Source organism: Phocoena sinus, chromosome 7 (assembly GCF_008692025.1).
Source record: "Phocoena sinus isolate mPhoSin1 chromosome 7, mPhoSin1.pri, whole genome shotgun sequence".
Classification (NCBI taxonomy): domain Eukaryota; kingdom Metazoa; phylum Chordata; class Mammalia; order Artiodactyla; family Phocoenidae; genus Phocoena; species Phocoena sinus.
The window spans coordinates 19,498,655-19,514,048 of record NC_045769.1 but is presented as its reverse complement, the minus strand read 5'-3'; positions in this window follow the sequence as shown (position 1 = coordinate 19,514,048).

The window sequence follows — 15,394 nt, the reverse complement described above, 5'->3', positions numbered from 1 at the left end:
GGTAGTCAATAGTGATGTCTCCTTCTCTGGACCCCATTGTATGCCTGGATAAAAGGGATAGGGCCTTATCTGCAGGACCCTTAGCAGATTATTAATTAAGCCCCTACTGTCTGCCAAGCAGACAGGAATTTCCGGTTCTAGAGATGACAAAACTGAAGGACACAGCCCTTGACCTCAAGAAACTCACAGTCTAAGGGAGATGGTAAAAGACCAGATAATTACAATTTTGTCAATTTTACCAGTGCTGGGATAGAGTGTTCACTTGGTTCTGTGGGATCCCAGAAAAAGGAGCATGGTGTGGGAGTGAGGGATGTCTCAAGAAAGACTCTTGCGGGGGAATTCCCTGGCAGTCCAGTGGTTAGGACTCCAGGCTTCCACTGCAGGGGGCCTAGATTGATCCCTGGTCGGGAACTAGGATCCCACAAGCCACACCACATGGCTGGGAAAAAAAAAGAAAGAAAGAAAGGAAGACTCTTGAGAGGCAGTAACACCTGATACCATGTTGATGGATGTTTAAGAATCAGCCTAGCTGGTGCAGGGGCAGGGAAGCAGGTCCTCCAGGTAGACAGGACAGTATCTGAAGCAAGGAGCTTAGCAAGGAGCTTGCCCCTTGTCCCAGCAATCTTGGATGGGGCGGGTGGAGTGGGACGAGAGTGGTAAGAAATAGGGCTGGGCAAGGAGGCAGGGGTCCAGGAATTGAAACTTTACCCTAGGGCAACAGGGAGCCAAGAGACTGTCAACAGCCATCTAGAGGGAGGTTGGGAGGATGGGGGAAGCTTGGTGGTACCCCTGGGGTAAAGTTGCCAGCTTCAGCAAAGAAAGATGCAGGACGGTCAGTTAAATTGAACTTCAGACAGACAACAAATCACTTTGAGCATAAGTATGTCCCATTGGCCCATACGATGTTGGGAAATACTTACACTATTTATTTGTTTCTTATCTGAAATTCAGATTTAAGTGGGTGTCATGTATTTTTCTGGTGACCCTGCTCTGGGAGGAAAGTCAAGTCAGTGGCCGCAGGAAGGGTGGGGAATGAAAGGCATCAGGGTAATGTTTATTTTAGGGATGGAGTAGCCGAAGTTTAGTGATTGATGGCAGGGGGTGGAGTGGTTCCCTGGAGCCCAGATGGACCCCAGGGAGTGGGTGGGAAAACTTGACTGGAGTGGGGATAAAAGCGAGCACAGGGCTCGCCTGCCCACGGCACAGAAAGCCAAACACTGGCAGCTGGAGTTTGCAGCAAAGTAAGGGTTTATTACAGGGTGCCAAGCAAGGGAGTGGAGTGGGAGGCAAGCCCCAAGTCCACTCCAAGTTGGTCTTTGAGTTAGGGGGCTTTTTAAAGGGGGAAGCACAAAGAGACTGGGATTAATCATCGTTTTATGACGTTTCTGTGACATTTCTTAATCATAGTTTCGGGAGTCGCGATGTCTCTTGTTTACAATTCTCTGGCCAGGTGATTCATGATTCCAGGGTCCATTAGCTCATCGTGCGCAGAAGGAACAACCTGAGTTTGTATGTTAATGACGATATCCATAATAACAATTTTAGTATATTAACGATGTTACTGACAACAGCAATTTTAGTCATTCGTGTTCAGTTAGCATAGAATTGAAGTCAGAGGGGACAAGAAAGGGAATGAAGTTTTGGATAGAGAGATTAATCATGAACTCAGTAAGGGAACTCAGTTTTAGGGGGACTTGGTTTTCAGAGGATCCAGAGAACCTTCTCTGCTGTCCAATCCCAGGGCTCCACTAACTGGTTCCACACATTCCTCCTGCCATATGCCCTGTTACTTAGAGCTTATGTGTTACTCCACCCAAGCTAGGTCTTTTCATTTATCACTAACTTTCTCAAAGGAGTTGCCTTTTTTTTCAGAGGACTTTGTATTACTGAATTGAGGCATTTAATCTGGCCTGGGGTAAATAGGCCTCTTTCTCCTTTTGGAAGGCAAGGACAAAGTCTCATTTATCTCTAGATAAATTAAATATCCCATCATCCGTTGAATTTAAGGAATTCTAATGCTCTAAACTGGCGTCAGGGCAAGGCTCTCAGGCAGGAATGACAGATATTAGAGTAGGGGGAAGGACAGAGTTCTTTCCCCTAAAAATTAGCCTTTATATCCATAAACATTAGTTAGCACTTTCATAAAGAAATAAGGAGTAGAAAGAATGGTGGATTCAATATCCCAGGAGGAAGAGGCATCCCAGGTTTGCCAGGAGTGGCTGTGAGGCCCGGGCCCATCTCTTTATCTAGAATGGGTTTAATGGGTCTAATCGTACTGCTCTTTCCTATCTCCTGTGACGTTCAATGCCTCAAATGAAATCATCTATGTGAAAGGCATTGAAACTGGCACACAGTGATGTTGTTAGTGACTCTACCAGACTAGACAGAGCTGAATCAGGTTAGATAAGAGCTTCTCCTTCCCAGGAGGAAGGCTGGGCTACAGAACCAGCCTGACATTCACTGCACCACGATGGCCAGGCAGGGTGCAGGGTACAGTGCTTTCCAATCTTCCCTGACCACCAGAATCACCCAAGGGGCTTGTGAAAATATATAGATTTTCTTGGGGATACCTCCTTCTAGACCTCTGAATCAGAATCTTCAGGGAATGTGGAAATGAATCCCCAAAGGAGAATAATTATCAGCCAGCTTTGGTGCTAGACAGACCTGGGTTCTGTTTAAATTACTTAATAGTGGTTTATGACATTGGGCATATTACTTCTCTGAGCCTTGGTATCCTTATCCATATAAAAGGAGGTGATAATATAGGGCGGTAAGGATTTAAAATAACAGCTTTTAAAGTGCTTGGGACCTAGCAGAAACTCAATTGCTATTGTTGTTTGTGAGATAGAACCCCAGTGACTCAGTGATTAACACAACCTCAGTTTGGCCAGCTATATGATTTCATTTGGAAGACTAAACAGGACCTAGATGGAGGAATTTGCGGTAGCTCAAGAGGCCCAGGTTCCTTCCAGCTGTGTGCTCTCACGCCCTGTCCATGGCCACCCACCGTGGACCTCGGCCTTCTGAGTCATCCCCACCTGTGGGGGGATTCCCGGCTTTTGCAGCCCCCTCCTCCTGGTTAGATTGGGAAACCCTTCCTCATATTTCACTCGCATTTGTCTAAACAACTCCCCTCTCGAAAAATACCCAACAGCCATTTCCTCTTATTTCCAGCCCAAGATAATAGCTGCCCTGGAACCTCTCATTACCATTAACTGCATCCACCATGATCTTAATTTCAAGCACCCCACGCTCTGACCACCAGCTCTCTTTCCAGCTCAAGGACCCTGCCACCAACAACTCCGTGACCACGTTGGGATTGACCATCTATGAACTGTCTTCCCTGTGTCTCCAGCCTCAATTCCCTCCTTAACCAGCTCAGATCCATTATTAGAATCACTCCATTCCTTTACCCCTCTCTGCCTTGTGGTGCTCAGCAGGCAAAACTGCAGCGCTGCACCCACATGCTGAAAAGGAGGAGAAAAACATGCAAGGCACCGACTGATCTCACTCTGAGTTCAGAAGACTTGGGTTTTTCTCATCCATTCATATTAACATTCCCAGCCACACTTTCTCCAGTCTCTTCAAACTCCAGCACCTGCTCCACAGCCTCACTCACAGCCTTGACCTTGCTTCCTATGTCACTGAGCAAAGAAAAGAACTGCCACCTGTATCTCCACTTGGCTATCTAATAGCTGACTGCTTCTCAAAATTTATGTGCAAACAAATCACGTGGGGATCTTGTTAAATGCAGGTTCTGCTGCACTAGGGAGGGTGGGGCCTGAGAGTCTGCATTTCTAATGTGCTCCAGGTGATGCTGGGGTGCTGGTGTGGAGACCACACTCTGAGGGATGAGGTCATGGGCATCTCAACCTTAATAGGTCCAACATTTAACTCCTAATCCCTACCCCCATCCATAGCCCAGTCTGAATGAGGATTCTCGCAGCTTCCTCCTTCTCCATCAAGGATGCAAGATGCACAGGAGGGGATGGAGGGAGGGACATCAAAAGGAACACCAGGGCTTCCCTGGTGGCACAGTGGTTGAGAGTCTGCCTGCTGATGCAAGGGACACGGGTTCGTGTCCCGGTCCGGGAGGATCCCACATGCCGCGGAGCAGCTGCGCCCCGTGAGCCATGGCCGCTGAGCCTGCGCGTCCGGAGCCTGTGCTCCGCAACGGGAGAGGCCACAACAGTGAGAGGCCCGCGTACCGCAAAAATAAAAAGAATTACGCAGGAGTTGGAAGAGGAGTTGGAAGATCCCACATGCCGCGGGGCCACAACAGTGAGAGGCCCGCGTACCGCTAAAATAAAAAAAAAAAAAAGGAACTCCAGCTTTGTGAGTGCTGTCCAGAAATATGGTGTGAGCCACATGAGTAATTTAAAAATTTCCAGTAGCCACACTTAAAAAGTAAAAAGAAACAGGTGAATTTAATTTTAGTAATATATTTATTTAACCCAACATATCTAAAAATGTTATTTCAACATTTAGTCAGTATAAAAATTTATTAATGAGATTTTTTTCATGCCAAGTCTCTGAAATCAAGTATTTAGTGTACACTTACAGCACATTTCAATTTGGATGTTCAATTTTCATCAGAAATATTGAATCTTTATCTAGATTTTATAAAATGTACAGTTGAAAAAGTCAGTTGACATACAAAGTTTGGTCCAAACGTATTTGAGTGTTTTCCAGTAACTGAAACAAGTATCGATTTTTATATTTAAAAGTAAATGAATTAGGGCTTCCCTGGTGGCGCAGTGGTTGAGAGTCCGCCTGCCGATGCAGGGGATGCAAGTTCGTGCCCTGGTCCGGGAAGATCCCACATGCCGCAGAGCGGCTGGGCCCGTGAGCCATGGCCGCTGAGCCTGCGCATCTGGAGCCTGTGCTCCGCAACGGGAGAGGGAAGAAAAGTGAGAGGGCCGCGTACCGCAAAAAAAAAAAAAAAAGTAAATGAATTAATATTAGATTTCTCAGTTGCATTAGCCGTATTTTAAGTATTCAGTGGCTAGTGGCTACCATATTGGACAGCACAGACCCTAGAGCAATTACGCTGTGGTCATCAATTGGGAGAAGACTCTTGGGGTCAGGGTCTATGCTGTAATTCATCTCAGAGCCCACCACCTCAGATGCATGGCCTAGGGCCTGCACTCAGTACTTTTTCCTGGAAAGAATTTATTCCCCAGTCAAAAATTGACCTCGGGCTTCCCTGGTGGCGCAGTGGTTGAGAGTCCGCCTGCCGATGCAGGGGACACGGGTTCGTGCCCCAGTCCGGGAAGATCCCACATGCCGCGGAGCGGCTGGGCCCATGAGCCATGGCCGCTGAGCCTGTGTGTCCGGAGCCTGTGCTCCACAACAGGAGAGGCCACAACAGTGAGAGGCCCATGTACCACAAAAAAAAATAAAATAAAATAAAAATTAAACCTATTTGTTAAAAAAAAAAAAAAATTGACCTCTAGGAAGACACGATCGGTTTCCAAATATGACCACTAGGGGGCAGGATCTGGCTATCATCCCTTGGCAAGGAAAGGGGGACCCTGAACAGTTTTCTAGGCGGAAGATCACTCAGCGCAGTGTTTTTCATGCTGCTGGTCATGACCCATTAGTAACATCAATTAAGTAGGTGATACCTACATTCAAAAAAAGGCTAGAAAAATATGAGAATATAAGCATTGCTATTGTTCTGTGTAACTTTGTTTCTGTTTTATTTATAAATGTATTGTGTATGGGTCTCCATGTAAAAAAAAATTGTCTTTCCTAACTGTGAGTCACGGTCACTTTAAATCACTTTAATCTCCCTTGTCTACAGATAATGAAACCAAACCCACTAGTTGACCAGTGTTGAAGCTAGAAAATGGGGACATGAGAGCTCCTTCTCTTTTCTCCTCTTTCTTCACATGTTTTACATTCTCCATAATAAAAAGTTAAGAAGAAACTGAGCTCAGAACAGTGAAATGTCATCTGATGGGCTCACAGTTAGGAGTGGCAGAGCCAGAACTCAACCCAACCCTTTAATACTAATTTAGCAGATATTTCTGAGGGGCAGACTATGTGTCAGGTCCTGTGCTAAACAATGGGGAGACAGGAGTGGATGAAATAAACACAGCCCCTGCCCTCCTGGAGCTTGCAGACCAGTCGGGAAGATAGACATTAGTCACTAACCTTACAAGTAAATGTATTGTTACAAACACTAATACCTGCACTGAAGGACAATGGACCCAGCACCCACGAGAACAGCACAAGGGGACCTCGTTTAGATTGGAGCGGCCAAGGCAGCTGCTCTGAGAAGCTGGCATCGAAGAGCAGCCTGAGTCACACGGGCTGTGTGTGTGTGTGCGTGTGCGTGTGCGTGTGTGTATGTGTGTGTATGATATGGATGTATGTATGGTATGTATGTGTGGGAGTGTACATGGGTGGTATGTATGTCTATGTGTGTATATGTGTATATATGTACGTGTATCGTATGGGTGTGTTTATGGTATACATGTGTATGTGGTATGTAAGTATATGTATGAATGGTGTGTGTGTAGGGGTATATGTGTACATAGTGTGTGGGTATAGGTGTATGGTGTGTGTGTGTGTGTGTGTGTGTGTGTGTGTGTGTGTGCAGTGGCAGGCATGCTGTTATTATTCTCTGAGTGAACAAGCTATGTGAAGGCAGTGGAGGCTACTCGGAAGCTGAAAGAGCTTGGGGTGTTCCAGAAACTTCCAGGAGACTCGTGTGCCTGGAGAGTGGTGAGCACTGGGCATGGACTAAGAGGAGACTGGGGAGGTGGGCAGGGCCAGATCTGCAGGACCTCCTGGGTCTTGTCAAGGATTTGGAATTTTACCTTATAGGGAAGCCATTGAATGGTTTTGAATAGGGGAGGGACATGGTTTGGCTGTATTTTAAGAAAACCCTCTGGTTCTGAATGGAGAATGGGTTGAGGGGTGGAGCGTGGGAGCTGGGAGGCCGGTTAGGAACTGTCTCAGTGAGCGGGTGAAAAGTGGTACCCGGCCTTCACCTCTGAAGGTTCAATACGCCCCCAAACCCACATATCTCCTCTGGCCTCATTTGGCTGCCTACCGTCCATTTGTCCCCAAACCCATCCCCACCCTTCTCCACTGTGCTCAGGGCTGGCCTGGGTGGACACAGCAGGGGGCCCTTTGTCCTCCAGCTTCAGCTGGGTTTGGCCAATGGAGAGCCCCACAGGAGAGGGGTGGCCAGGAGCCAGTGGGGCTGGGGTATTTGTTCTTCCCTCTCCCAAAGGGTCATCCCACAACCAGAGGTCACAACTGCAGTCAGGTGGCCCTGTCCTCGAAACTCTGTCCCTCCAAGTTCCATAACTGCTCCCTCCCTGCACCTGTCAGGCCTAGAGGTGGTGACACAGTCCCACTGTCCCTAGCCCTGGAGAACTGCACTGTCCCTTGTGTTTCCTATCCCTTGCCCATCACCTGTAGAGCAGTCCTTCCATAAAGTTCTCCTCCGGCTACCACTCTGACCGAACCACTTCCTACCCCACTCCCTACCCCAGCTGGCAAAACAGTATCAGTGGAAAGAGCCTGGACTCGGGTCAGATAAAACCAGGACTGGACATGGCTCTGTCATTTATTAGCTCTGTGTGGGGTAGTCGCAGCCTCTCTGAGCCAGTGTGCTCATATTAATGTAAGGACACTGTTATCTTAGGATGATGAAACAACACATGCAAGGGCTTGGTGCATGCCTAGGGCATAACAGACAATCATACACGCTAGTTCCATTCTTCTCCCTTGCCCTGCACCGAGCAAACACTTGTGCCTCTGTAATGGGTCGGCGCTAGGTGCTGGGGTGATGGGCACACCAGGAAGCACAGGGCACCATTTCTGCCTGCACAGAGGCCACAGTGGCTCCCCCAGCTTGACTCCTCATAATTCAAAGTGGAAAGTAGTGAGGGTTACATTTCAAACCATTCATTTCTTTTTGACTACTAGGTGGCAGGCATTTTTCCAGAGTCTGGAGGTAGAGTAGTGACCAGGCATTGCAAAGAGTTGTGGTGAGCAGAGGGGCTTCAAAGAGGACGTTGCATTTACTTTTAGCTTTAAAGGAGCTGTTACTCAAAAGTAGGGGCATATCAGTCTCCCTGGTCCTGAACTTTACCCTCCTTCCTTCCTCCCCCTGGGAGAGCCTGCAAAATTCCCCAGACTGAGAACCTGGGCCTTAATTAGTTACAGTTACTCCTGGAGTGTCTTAGATTATCTCGGGTGTGCTGGGGTGGAAGGTATCTTGAGAAGTGAGCCTTAAAAGATTTCTCCAGGTGTGGTAGGGCAGGCGTAAGGGGGCAAAAGCACAGGACAGTGACCACTGCGGGCTGACTGAAAGCTGGGGACATGGACGGGAGAGGTGGGAGCACAAAACCCTAGAAAACTGGGTTGAGACCATATTGCTAAACCAAGCCATGTGAATTTAATGCTGCAGATACTGGCTATGAGCAGGGGGCAGACCCAGTTCAGAGCTGGGCTTCCAAAGCCTTTGTCTGATAACCTAAGTAAGGTGGACAGGGGCTGGAGATGCCCACGATGGACCACGTGTTGGGACTCAAGTGCCCAAATTTGGGTGATGGCTGAGCACTCACGAGGACCAGACCTTGATGTTGCAAGAATGATACATGGTACAATAATATCAATGAACATTTAGTAAGTACCCGTGATGAACTTGGCACTATGTCCTTTACTTGGGTAATTGTGGTTAATCCTTAATAAATAGCTCGGTGCAAACTATCAGTCCTTTTTGCAGAGAAGAGACTAAGCCCCTCACCCCCTACACCTGCCCCACCACACCTGGAGATGACCAGAAAGAGGATGGGCATTTAGGTTTGGAACTCCAAGGGGAAGCTGGGGTGGACATTTCTCTTCGGCAGTAATGAGTGATATCAAGTGATTGCTGAAGTCAGGGGAAGCAGTGAAAGTGAGGGACAGCAGCAGAGGGAGAAGCATCTAGGGATGCGAGAAGAGAACCAGAAGACACTGTCACAGGGAAGGCGAAGAAGAAAGAAGTCTCTGCCTGGAGGTTAAGTGACAAGGACTGAATATTGACAACCGCGTTTGAGGTTCAAGGGGTCAGAGACAAATTAGGATGGAATGGTGAGGGCAGAGGCTCAGTGGGGTGGCCTGAGAATAGATGGGAAGTGAAAGTAGAGGCAGCAAGGAGGACACTTTCTTTGTTTTAATAAAATAATACTTTTAAAATTAAAATAGTATTACCTTCTCATCATAGACAGTCAGAAAATATCTTTTTATACAAATGTGATTTTTTTAAACTTTTATCTATTTTTGGCTGCGTTGGGTCTTCGTTGCTGCGCGCGGGCTTTCTCTAGTTGCAGCGAGTGGAGGCTGCTCTTCATTGCGGCGCGTGGGCTTCTTATTGCGGTGGCTTCTCTTGTTGCGGAGCACGGGCTCTAGGCGAGCGGGCTTCAGTAGTTGCAGCACGCAGGCTCAGTAGTTGCGACACACAGGCCCCAGAGCACAGGGGCTTCAGTAGTTGCCGCACGTGGGCTCAGCAGTTGTAGTGCACAGGCTTAGTTGCTCCGCGGCATGTGGGATCTTCCCAGACCAGGGATTGAACCCATGTCCCCTGCATTGGCAGGCGGATTCTTAACCACTGCGCCACCAGGGAAGTCCCCAGAACATATTTTTAAAGTATAAAAAAATAAAACAAGTGATACTCCATGAACCCATCAATTAAAGATCATCACTGATAGCATTTTCGATACTTTTTATGCATTTTTGCTTATAGCAGTCATATCAATTACACAAAATTTATACTGCTTTTCCTCCCACTTTAGATTAAAATGTAAAATTTACCCACAGTACTAGTTTGGGTGTTTTTGGCTGCAAGTATCAAAAAACCCAACTAAAAGTGGCTTAAACAGTAAGGACAATTTTTATCTCACATAACAAGAAGTCCAAGGGCCAATCCAGACTGGTTAATCCACGGGCTCAGTTATGTCTTCATGGGCACTAGTTCCATCCCCACTTTTGCTCTGCCATCTTTAGCTGTTGGAATAGCCTCTTAGGCTGCTTACTCACAGTCCTAAAATGCCTGCCATAGTTCCAGGCATCACAGGCAAATGACAACATCCTGGAGCAAGAAAAGAGCACAGCCCTGTATATCTCGTTTTTTTTGTTTTTGTTTTTTTAAAATAAATTTATTTATTTATTTATTTTTGACTGCATTGGGTCTTCGTTGCTGTGTGCGGGCTTTCTGTAGTTGCAGCGAGCGGGGGTACTCTTTGTTGTAGTGTGCGGGCTTCTCATTGAGGTGGCTTCTCTTGTTGCAGACCATGGGCTCTAGGCACGCAGGCTCAGTAGTTGTGGCATGCGGGCTTCAGTAGTTGTGGTGCACGGGCTCAGTAGTTGTGGTGCACAGGCTTAGTTGCTCCGTGGCATGTGGGATCTTCTCGGACCAGGGCTCGAAACCGTGTCCCCTGCATTGGCAAGCGGATTCTTAACCACTGCGCCACCAGGGGAGTTCCTATATCCCATTTTGACAACTAGGAAAGGCCTATTCAGAAGGCCTCCAGCCTATTTCCCTCCCCATCTCAACCTGGAGCAAATCACCGTGTGACCTGGAGCAACTGACTTGATCTTTTGGTGCCTTGGTGTTCTTTACCAATGTGAATTATAACCGTGTTTGATTCATAAGGTTGTCATGAGAACTGACAATCTGTGTAAAGCACTTAGAACAATGCCTGGAGCATGATTCGTGCTATTTAAATATTTGCTATTATTATCTAATGTCAAGAATTGAGTCATATTCCTCAGTCTAACCAATCACTTGGCAGGGCAATGAGAGCGCCAGTTGGCTTGGACCAATCAGGATCCCCCTCACTAGGGCTGGGGAGAGGCTCACTTGGAAGCTATGGCTGTTCATAGGCAAAACAGGGGTTAGCAAGGAAAAAAGGGAGAGTTGGAGAATGGGTATTAATCATCCAACAGGATCTGCCACACCTGTATTTTTTTTTAATTTATTGAATGCTTAGTTGTACCAGGTACTATGTCAAGCATTTATTTATTTATTTATTTATTGTCCTCGCTGGCTTGCGGGATCTCCTTCCCCAACACATACCTGGGATTGAACCCACGTGCCCTGCAGTGGAAGTGCGGAGTCTTAACCACTGGACCACCAGGGAAGTCCCCTGTATTGTTTTTTTTAAAAAACAACGTTTATCGACATATCGATACTGTTTTATTTGTGTGTATTCTGGTTTTTTTTTAACTTTTTATTGTGAACTTATTTCAGGCTTACAAAATACTTGCAAAAAAGTACAAGGAGGTTCCATACACCTGACACCTAGCTTCTCCAAATGTTCACTTTTTTTTTTTTTTTTTTTTTTTGCGGTACGCGGGCCTCTCACTGCTGTGGCCTCTCCGGTTGCAGAGCACAGGCTCCGGACACGCAGGCTCAGCGGCCATGGCTCACGGGTCCAGCAGCTCCGCGGCATGTGGGATCCTCCCGGACCGGGGCACAAACCCGTGTCCCCTGCATCGGCATGTGGACTCTCAACAACTGCACCACCAGGGAAGCCCCAAATGTTCACTTCTTAATTTTAATGTATATTTATTTTTGGCTGTGTTGGGTCTTCGTTTCTGTGTGAGGGCTTTCTCTAGCTGTGGCCAGCGGGAGCCACTCTTCATCGCGGTGCACGGGCCTCTCACTATCGCGGCCTCTCTTGTTGCGGAGCACAGGCTCCAGACGCGCAGGCTCAGTAGTTGTGGCTCAAGGGCCCAGTTGCTCCGCGGCATGTGGGATCTTCCCGGACCAGGGCTCAAACCCGTGTCCCCTGCATTGGCTGGCAGATTCTCAACCACTGTGCCACCAGGGAAGCCCCACACTTCTTACTTTTAACTACAGTGTTAGCATCAATACCAGGAAGTTAACACTGATACAATTCTAAGAATCCCTTTACAGTCTTTACTCAAATTTTGCCTGCTGTCCCCCAGCGTCCTTTTTCTGGTCCAGGATCCAATCCAGGATCATGCAATACATTGGGTTTTAACTATAAACACCATTTTAAAGCTGCACAGAGGTTCACAGAACCTTAACTCTTCCCTTATTGCCGGACCTGTTGGCTGTTTACAGTCTCACCATTGTGTACATTTCAAATGATGTATTTGGGGCAGATCTTTTGGGCAGGTGGCTAAAAAGGAATTACTGAGTCAAAGGATACGAATATTTTTAAAGCCTTGATGCATATTGGTAATTGCTTTCTAGAAAATTGTGCCAATTGATACCTCCAGAAGTAATGTATAAATACTCATCTTCCCATATTCTTAGAAGCCTTCAGAATTGTACTACTGTCTTTAATCTCTGCTATTTTGATAGATGAAAATCTTGTCTCATTGTTTATCTTGCATTTTCTTGATTCTTTTGAGGTTTAACATTTTTTCATGTGTATATTAGCCATTTATCCCTTTATTAATTGGGGGTCTGTGTTTTCTCATTTATTTAAGGTCTTTATATATTAAGTAGATTAACCTTTTGACAAATTTGAGACAAGTATTTTCCACAAAATTTTTTTTTGGCTTTTTCTTTTGTTCATATTACCTCATAACATAAAGGTTAAATTTTTTTTTTAAGGAACCAGAAGAGTAATTCTTCCCCTTGTTAAGTCTTCAGTTGCTTTTTGCCTGAGTTTAAGAGTAACATATGCCTATTAAAGAAAATTAGAAAAACACTTCTATTGCTTTTAGCCCTAGAAAGTCTTCCACTGTCCAGAGATTGGACATGCATTTAATTTTCTTCTAATTTGGTGTGTTTTAATTTTATGTCCTTAGCACTTTAATTCACCTGGAATTTATTTTGGTGTATTCTGTGAAGCATGGGTCTAAATTGTTCTTTTCCAAATAGCTAATCAGTTATCTAAGCACCTTGCTTTCAGCACATTAATAACTAATCTTTCTGCTTCCCACTGTCAGGGTTAGCTATTGTTGCCATAATGCCGCAGAACAAGCAAATCCAAAACTGAGAGGCATACAACAACAAGCATGTACTTCTCATTCGTGCCCCTGTGGGCAGGCTAAGTTTCAGCTCATCTAGGCTGGGCTTTGCTGGGCTGGGCTGGCTTCCAAGCTGTGAGTGGGGTCAGGTCACTTCCATGTGTCTTTCACTCTCCTTAAACCAGCAACTAACTACCCGAGGGATGTTCTCATGGTGAAAGGCATGGCTACAGAGACCAAGTTCAACCATAATAGCACATTTAAGACCTCTGCTTGTATCATTCCATTGGCCAAAGCAAGTCACAAGGTCAAGCCCAACATCAATGGTGCGGGAGAAATCTATTGCACCTCCATGGAGGTGGTGCATAGTCACATGGTGAAGGGTGTGTTTTCAGGGAGAGATGAAGAATTGAGAACCGAAATGCAATCTACCACACCCACGGAGACAGCCTTTCAGGAAACTAGTGTTCCTTTGTGTTAAGATAAAGGCAGAACAGAATCTAGATAGGGACCCAAGGTCAAGAGAAGTTTGTTTTAATTAATTTATTTTATTTTTGGCTGCGTTGGGTCTTCATTGTTGCGTGTGGGTTTTTTCTAGTTGTGGCGAGTGCGGGCTCCTCTTCGTTGTGGAGCACGGGCTCTAGGTGCACGGGCTTCAGTAGCTGTGGCACATGGGCACAGTAGTCGTGGCTCGCAGGCTTTAGAGCGCAGGCTCAGTAGTTGTGGCACAGGGGCCTAGCTACTCCGCAGCATGTGGGATTTTCCCGGAACAGTGCTCAAACCCTTGTCCCCTGCATTGGCAGGCGGATTCTTAATTACTGAGCCATGAGGGAAGCCCCAAGAGAAGCTGTTGTTGTTTTTGTTGTTGTTTTGCGGTACGTGGGCCTTTCACTGTTGTGGCTTCTCCCATTGCGGAGCACAGGCTCCAGACGTGCAGGCTCAGCGGCCATGGCTCACGGGCCCAGCTGCCCTGTGGCATGTGGGATCTTCCCAGACCGGGGCACGAACCCGTGTCCCCTGCATCGGCAGGCGGACTCTCAACCACTGCGCCACCAGGGAAGCCCCCAAGAGAAGTTTTTAAGGCAAGGAGATACTCGAGTTTGCTTATACAGAGTGAGAAAAAGGGGTAGAGGGGTGGGTGGGCACAGAAATTATTTACTCTAAAAAGCATATTGGCTGAAAGCAAAGGAATTGGAGCTGGGCCTGAGGTTTCCAATAACAACTATGGATAATGAGAGGAGATCTCAGCAAAGTAAAAGATCTGCCAAACAGAGGCAAACCTTAACCTTGACAGTGCCCCCTAAGCCAAATGTCTGTAAGCAATGAGGTATTATCAGGTATAAAGTGTAGGAGGGGGTGAATAATGAAGCATCAGTCTGGCTGGGGCAGAAGATTCTCATGGGAGAGGAGGTGAAAACAAAGCAGATTTGGAGCAGATATGTTCTAGAAGTCTTCCGGAACAGGCTGGGGGAGGGGAAGGTGGCTTCCTAGCCCTGCATGAGTCCCCCAAAACACCCACTCTCACTCCTTATCCCCAGCCTTGTCCAGCTCCTTGCATTTCCTGAAATGTATCTTGGATAATTAGCAATAATCTTGTAAATGTGTGTGTAGCATGAGATTAGATTTAGGATTCAGTCATCTCTGTATCTCTGCAGGCTCATGCTTGAGCCTGCATTTCCTGTTTCAGATGACAGGGACTGTGTTTTAATTTCTCAATATAATGCCTGGCACAGCCTTACCTGCAGAAAAGTGTGTTCACAGTGACTCTTGATGAGGCTTTGCAATTCTTCACTTTGCACGTATAGACACGGACTTAGAGACATGCAAGCTCCATTGGCCCGGAAGGGCCTTCTACAAACTAGCTTGTCAGTCTTCTCACTCCCGCCTCTTTTGCGGCATACACAGGGGTTTAATTCAATTCTATCTGATTTTTGTTTATTGAGAGCCTTTTATGTGCCAGACACTGAGAAGAAGCTGAATTGTGGGTAAGGAGACAGGGAGGGAGCAGGCTATAGCTCTGGCCTTCAAGATGTATCCACATAAAAGAAACTTCATGTCTGGGGTTACTGAATGAAACCCAGGATTAGGTGTTGGGATTACAATTCAGTCTGGGGATAATTTAACCCATCTCTTGGCTTTTTGGGGTGGGGGGAGGAATGAGGCCTCCAGTTCATTGTGTGTAATGATCCTATACCTCTATATTCTCCACACTGGGGACTCAGTCTTTAGATTCAGCTATCTAATAACAGTACATCAGAGGGAGAGAGAAAAAGTGTGGTTTGGGGGTCAGGTTATCTAGCCTCTCTCAGGCCAGAGCACAGGCCGAAGCCCAAAAAGCAAGAGAAGAAAACAAGAGCAGTGCCTCCCCTGCTTCCCTCCCCAACTATCTCCCTGCTGGGGAGATGGCTACCTTCACTGTTTGCAGATTTCTTTCCCTCCCTGT